The sequence below is a fragment of the Phallusia mammillata genome, chromosome 8, assembly GCF_965637545.1.
Source record: "Phallusia mammillata chromosome 8, kaPhaMamm4.hap1.1, whole genome shotgun sequence".
Lineage (NCBI taxonomy): Eukaryota > Metazoa > Chordata > Ascidiacea > Phlebobranchia > Ascidiidae > Phallusia > Phallusia mammillata.
This window is the reverse complement of record NC_137259.1, coordinates 13,570,661-13,575,660: the sequence shown is the minus strand read 5'-3', so window position 1 is coordinate 13,575,660 and position 5,000 is coordinate 13,570,661. Positions and strand designations below refer to the sequence as shown.

At 43.3% G+C, this 5,000-nt stretch overlaps 21 non-coding genes across 21 annotated transcripts; all 21 read left to right on the top strand.

Annotated features, from left to right (window-relative positions):
• The first annotated feature begins 8 nt into the window (after positions 1–8).
• Positions 9–80, top strand: Trnaw-cca (transfer RNA tryptophan (anticodon CCA)). Its single transcript has one exon. It is a non-coding gene; the product is annotated as a tRNA-Trp (tRNA).
• Positions 81–276: 196 nt separating this feature from the next.
• Positions 277–349, top strand: Trnal-uag (transfer RNA leucine (anticodon UAG)). Its single transcript has one exon. It is a non-coding gene; the product is annotated as a tRNA-Leu (tRNA).
• A 65-nt stretch (positions 350–414) lies between these two features.
• Positions 415–486, top strand: Trnaw-cca (transfer RNA tryptophan (anticodon CCA)). The gene has a single exon. It is a non-coding gene; the product is annotated as a tRNA-Trp (tRNA).
• Positions 487–681: 195 nt separating this feature from the next.
• Trnat-ugu (transfer RNA threonine (anticodon UGU)) lies at positions 682–754 on the top strand. The gene has a single exon. It is a non-coding gene; the product is annotated as a tRNA-Thr (tRNA).
• A 66-nt stretch (positions 755–820) lies between these two features.
• On the top strand, positions 821–892 carry Trnaw-cca (transfer RNA tryptophan (anticodon CCA)). Its single transcript has one exon. It is a non-coding gene; the product is annotated as a tRNA-Trp (tRNA).
• A 197-nt stretch (positions 893–1,089) lies between these two features.
• On the top strand, positions 1,090–1,162 carry Trnat-ugu (transfer RNA threonine (anticodon UGU)). Its single transcript has one exon. It is a non-coding gene; the product is annotated as a tRNA-Thr (tRNA).
• Positions 1,163–1,228: 66 nt separating this feature from the next.
• Trnaw-cca (transfer RNA tryptophan (anticodon CCA)) lies at positions 1,229–1,300 on the top strand. Its single transcript has one exon. It is a non-coding gene; the product is annotated as a tRNA-Trp (tRNA).
• Positions 1,301–1,493: 193 nt separating this feature from the next.
• Trnat-ugu (transfer RNA threonine (anticodon UGU)) lies at positions 1,494–1,566 on the top strand. The gene has a single exon. It is a non-coding gene; the product is annotated as a tRNA-Thr (tRNA).
• Positions 1,567–1,631: 65 nt separating this feature from the next.
• On the top strand, positions 1,632–1,703 carry Trnaw-cca (transfer RNA tryptophan (anticodon CCA)). Its single transcript has one exon. It is a non-coding gene; the product is annotated as a tRNA-Trp (tRNA).
• Positions 1,704–1,899: 196 nt separating this feature from the next.
• On the top strand, positions 1,900–1,972 carry Trnat-ugu (transfer RNA threonine (anticodon UGU)). The gene has a single exon. It is a non-coding gene; the product is annotated as a tRNA-Thr (tRNA).
• Positions 1,973–2,038: 66 nt separating this feature from the next.
• On the top strand, positions 2,039–2,110 carry Trnaw-cca (transfer RNA tryptophan (anticodon CCA)). Its single transcript has one exon. It is a non-coding gene; the product is annotated as a tRNA-Trp (tRNA).
• Positions 2,111–2,305: 195 nt separating this feature from the next.
• Trnat-ugu (transfer RNA threonine (anticodon UGU)) lies at positions 2,306–2,378 on the top strand. Its single transcript has one exon. It is a non-coding gene; the product is annotated as a tRNA-Thr (tRNA).
• Positions 2,379–2,444: 66 nt separating this feature from the next.
• On the top strand, positions 2,445–2,516 carry Trnaw-cca (transfer RNA tryptophan (anticodon CCA)). The gene has a single exon. It is a non-coding gene; the product is annotated as a tRNA-Trp (tRNA).
• Positions 2,517–2,711: 195 nt separating this feature from the next.
• Trnat-ugu (transfer RNA threonine (anticodon UGU)) lies at positions 2,712–2,784 on the top strand. The gene has a single exon. It is a non-coding gene; the product is annotated as a tRNA-Thr (tRNA).
• Positions 2,785–2,849: 65 nt separating this feature from the next.
• Positions 2,850–2,921, top strand: Trnaw-cca (transfer RNA tryptophan (anticodon CCA)). Its single transcript has one exon. It is a non-coding gene; the product is annotated as a tRNA-Trp (tRNA).
• A 196-nt stretch (positions 2,922–3,117) lies between these two features.
• Trnat-ugu (transfer RNA threonine (anticodon UGU)) lies at positions 3,118–3,190 on the top strand. Its single transcript has one exon. It is a non-coding gene; the product is annotated as a tRNA-Thr (tRNA).
• A 331-nt stretch (positions 3,191–3,521) lies between these two features.
• Trnal-uag (transfer RNA leucine (anticodon UAG)) lies at positions 3,522–3,594 on the top strand. Its single transcript has one exon. It is a non-coding gene; the product is annotated as a tRNA-Leu (tRNA).
• Positions 3,595–3,927: 333 nt separating this feature from the next.
• On the top strand, positions 3,928–4,000 carry Trnat-ugu (transfer RNA threonine (anticodon UGU)). Its single transcript has one exon. It is a non-coding gene; the product is annotated as a tRNA-Thr (tRNA).
• Positions 4,001–4,333: 333 nt separating this feature from the next.
• Positions 4,334–4,406, top strand: Trnat-ugu (transfer RNA threonine (anticodon UGU)). The gene has a single exon. It is a non-coding gene; the product is annotated as a tRNA-Thr (tRNA).
• Positions 4,407–4,737: 331 nt separating this feature from the next.
• Trnal-uag (transfer RNA leucine (anticodon UAG)) lies at positions 4,738–4,810 on the top strand. The gene has a single exon. It is a non-coding gene; the product is annotated as a tRNA-Leu (tRNA).
• Positions 4,811–4,875: 65 nt separating this feature from the next.
• Positions 4,876–4,947, top strand: Trnaw-cca (transfer RNA tryptophan (anticodon CCA)). The gene has a single exon. It is a non-coding gene; the product is annotated as a tRNA-Trp (tRNA).
• Positions 4,948–5,000: the final 53 nt, after the last annotated feature.

The following is a 5,000-nucleotide window of genomic DNA, read 5'->3' as shown; positions in this document are numbered from 1 at the left end:
AAACGCCAGACTCCGTGGCGCAACGGTAGCGCGTCTGACTCCAGATCAGAAGGTTGCGTGTTCAAATCACGTCGGGGTCAATTCTTTTCATAATCAATGAGCAAAACAAGGACTTTTTTTTGTTTCTTGCAAAAATAGGCGGTTAATTGCCTGTATCAGACACATCGAAATCAAGACCTTCGAGTCGTCAAAAGATAACTCATTTTGTTGCACACAACGACGAGAAACTGGCAAAATCATCAACGGGTAGCAAAAAATTTGTTAGTTCTTTTGCGAGCCTTCATAGCTCAGGGGTTACAGCACTGGTCTTAGAAACCAGGGGTCGTGAGTTCGATCCTCACTGGAGGCTTACTTTCGTTTTAACCCCATGAAATGGAATTCAAAACAGCCAAACGCTCCATCTGAAAATCGCCTGACTCCGTGGCGCAACGGTAGCGCGTCTGACTCCAGATCAGAAGGTTGCGTGTTCAAATCACGTCGGGGTCAATTCCTTTCAAAATCAATCTGCAAAACAGGGATTTCTTTTGTTTCTTGCAAAAATAGGCGGTTAATTGCCTGTATCAGACACATCGAAATCAAGACCTTCGAGTCGACAAGAGATAACACATTTTGTTGCACACAACGACGATAAACTGGCAAAATCATCAACGGGTAGCAAAAAATAACTTGACACACTTGCGAGCCTTCATAGCTCAGGGGTTAGAGCACTGGTCTTGTAAACCAGGGGTCGTGAGTTCGATTCTCACTGGAGGCTTCTTTTTGATTAAACCGCATGAAGTGAAATACCCAAACAGCCAAACGTTCCATCTGAAAAACGCCTGACTCCGTGGCGCAACGGTAGCGCGTCTGACTCCAGATCAGAAGGTTGCGTGTTCAAATCACGTCGGGGTCAATTCCTTTCAAAATCAATGTGCAAAACAAGGAATTTTTTTTTGTTTCTTGCAAAAATAGGCTGTTGATTGCCTGTATCAGACACATCGAAAACAAGATCTTCAAGTCGTCAAAAGATAACTTATTTTGTTGTACACAACGACGAGAAACTGGCAAAATCATCAATGGGTAGCAAAAAATAACTTAATACGCTTGCGAGCCTTCATAGCTCAGTGCTTAGAGCCCTGGTCTTGTAAACCAGGGGTCGTGAGTTCGATTCTCACTGGAGGCTTACTTTCATTTTAACCCCATGAAATGGAAATCAAAAACAGCCAAACGCACCATCTGAAAAACGCCTAACTCCGTGGCGCAACGGTAGCGCGTCTGACTCCAGATCAGAAGGTTGCGTGTTCAAATCACGTCGGGGTCAATTCCTTTCATAATCAATGTGCAAAACAGGTTTTTATTGTTTCTTGCAAAAATAGGCGGTTAATTGCCTGTATCAGATGCATCGAAATCAAGACCTTCGAGTCGACAAGAGATAACTCATTTTGTTGCACACAACTACGAGAAACAGGCAAAATCATCAACGGGTAGCAAAAAATAACTTAATACACTTGCGAGCCTTCATAGCCCAGGGGTTAGAGCACTGGTCATGTAAACCAGGGGTCGTGAGTTCGATTCTCACTGGAGGCTTCTTTTTGTTTCAACCGCATGAAGTCAAAACCCAAACAGCCAAACGCTCCATCTGAAAAACGCCCGACTCCGTGGCGCAACGGTAGCGCGTCTGACTCCAGATCAGAAGGTTGCGTGTTCAAATCACGTCGGGGTCAATTCTTTTCATAATCAATGTGCAAAACAAGGAATTTTTTTTGTTTCTTGCAAAAATAGGCGGTTAATTGCCTGTATCAGACACATCGAAATCAAGACCTTCGAGTCGTCAAAAGATAACTCATTTTGTTGCACACAACGACGAGAAACTGGCAAAATCATCAATGGGTAGCAAAAAATAACTTAATACGCTTGCGAGCCTTCATAGCTCAGTGCTTAGAGCACTGGTCTTGTAAACCAGGGGTCGTGAGTTCGATTCTCACTGGAGGCTTACTTTCATTTTAACCCCATGAAATGGAAATCAAAAACAGCCAAACGCACCATCTGAAAAACGCCTAACTCCGTGGCGCAACGGTAGCGCGTCTGACTCCAGATCAGAAGGTTGCGTGTTCAAATCACGTCGGGGTCAATTCCTTTCAAAATCAATGTGCAAAACAGGGATTTCTTTTGTTTCTTGCAAAAATAGGCGGTTTATTGCCTGTATCAGATGCATCGAAATCAAGACCTTCGAGTCGACAAGAGATAACTCATTTTGTTGAACACAACGACGAGAAACTGGCAAAATCATCAATGGGTAGCAAAAAATAACTTAATACACTTGCGAGCCTTCATAGCTCAGTGCTTAGAGCACTGGTCTTGTAAACCAGGGGTCGTGAGTTCGATTCTCACTGGAGGCTTACTTTCATTTTAACCCCATGAAATGGAAATCAAAAACAGCCAAACGCACCATCTGAAAAACGCCTAACTCCGTGGCGCAACGGTAGCGCGTCTGACTCCAGATCAGAAGGTTGCGTGTTCAAATCACGTCGGGGTCAATTCCTTTCAAAATCAATGTGCAAAACAGGGATTTCTTTTGTTTCTTGCAAAAATAGGCGGTTAATTGCCTGTATCAGATGCATCGAAATCAAGACCTTCGAGTCGACAAGAGATAACTCATTTTGTTGAACACAACGACGAGAAACTGGCAAAATCATCAATGGGTAGCAAAAAATAACTTGACACACTTGCGAGCCTTCATAGCTCAGGGGTTAGAGCACTGGTCTTGTAAACCAGGGGTCGTGAGTTCGATTCTCACTGGAGGCTTCTTTTTGTTTTAACCGCATGAAATGAAAACCCAAACAGCCAAACGCTCCATCTGAAAAACGCCTGACTCCGTGGCGCAACTGTAGCGCGTCTGACTCCAGATCAGAAGGTTGCGTGTTCAAATCACGTCGGGGTCAATTCTTTTCATAATCAATGTGAAAAACAAGGACTTTTTTTCGTTTCTTGCAAAAATAGGCGGTTAATTGCCTCTATCAGACACATCGAAAACAAGATTTTCGAGTCGTCAAAAGATAACTCATTTTGTTGAACACAACGACGAGATACAGGCAAAATCATCAATGGGTAGCAAAAAATAACTTAATACACTTGCGAGCCTTCATAGCTCAGTGCTTAGAGCACTGGTCTTGTAAACCAGGGGTCGTGAGTTCGATTCTCACTGGAGGCTTACTTTCATTTTAACCCCATGAAATGGAAATCAAAAACAGCCAAACGCACCATCTGAAAAACGCCTAACTCCGTGGCGCAACGGTAGCGCGTCTGACTCCAGATCAGAAGGTTGCGTGTTCAAATTACGTCGGGGTCAATTCCTTTCACAATCAATGTGCAAAACAGGTTTTTATTGTTTCTTGCAAAAATAGGCGGTTAATTGCCTGTATCAGATGCATCGAAAACAAGATCTTCAAGTCGTCAAAAGATAACTCATTTTGTTGCACACAACGACGAGAAACTGGCAAAATCATCAACGGGTAGCAAAAAATAACTTAGTTCTTTTGCGAGCCTTCATAGCTCAGGGGTTACAGCACTGGTCTTAGAAACCAGGGGTCGTGAGTTCGATCCTCACTGGAGGCTTACTTTCGTTTTAACCCCATGAAATGGAAGTCGAAACAGCCAAACGCTCCATCGGAAAATCGCCTGACTTCGTGGCGCAACGGTAGCGCATCTCACTCCAGATCAGAAGGTTGCGTGTTCAAATCACGTCGGGGTCAATTCTTTTAATAATCAATGTGAAAAACAAGGAATTTTTTTCGTTTCTTGCAAAAATAGGCGGTTAATTGCCTGTATCAGACACATCGAAAACAAGATCTTCGAGTCGTCAAAAGATAACTCATTTTGTTGAACACAACGACGAGAAACAGGCAAAATCATCAATGGGTAGCAAAAAATAACTTAATACGCTTGCGAGCCTTCATAGCTCAGTGCTTAGAGCACTGGTCTTGTAAACAGGGGGTCGTGAGTTCGATTCTCACTGGAGGCTTCTTTTTGTTTCAACCGCATGAAGTCAAAACCCAAACAGCCAAACGCTCCATCTGAAAAACGCCTGACTCCTTGGCGCAACGGTAGCGCGTCTGATGCCAGATCAGAAGGTTGCGTGTTCAAATCACGTCGGGGTCAACTCTTTTCATAATCAATGTGAAAAACAAGGACTTTTTTTCGTTTCTTGCAAAAATAGGCGGTTAATTGCCTCTATCAGACACATCGAAAACAAGATTTTCGAGTCGTCAAAAGATAATTCATTTTGTTGAACACAACGACGAGATACAGGCAAAATCATCAATGGGTAGCAAAAAATAACTTAATACGCTTGCGAGCCTTCATAGCTCAGTGCTTAGAGCACTGGTCTTGTAAACCAGGGGTCGTGAGTTCGATTCTCACTGGAGGCTTACTTTCATTTTAACCCCATGAAATGGAAATCAAAAACAGCCAAACGCACCATCTGAAAAACGCCTAACTCCGTGGCGCAACGGTAGCGCGTCTGACTCCAGATCAGAAGGTTGCGTGTTCAAATTACGTCGGGGTCAATTCCTTTCACAATCAATGTGCAAAACAGGTTTTTATTGTTTCTTGCAAAAATAGGGGGTTAATTGCCTGTATCAGATGCATCGAAAACAAGATCTTCAAGTCGTCAAAAGATAACTCATTTTGTTGCACACAACGACGAGAAACTGGCAAAATCATCAACGGGTAGCAAAAAATAACTTAGTTCGTTTGCGAGCCTTCATAGCTCAGGGGTTACAGCACTGGTCTTAGAAACCAGGGGTCGTGAGTTCGATCCTCACTGGAGGCTTACTTTCGTTTTAACCCCATGAAATGGAAGTCGAAACAGCCAAACGCTCCATCGGAAAATCGCCTGACTTCGTGGCGCAACGGTAGCGCGTCTGACTCCAGATCAGAAGGTTGCGTGTTCAAATCACGTCGGGGTCAATTCTTTTCATAATCAATGTGAAAAACAAGGAATTTTTTTCGTTTCTTGCAAA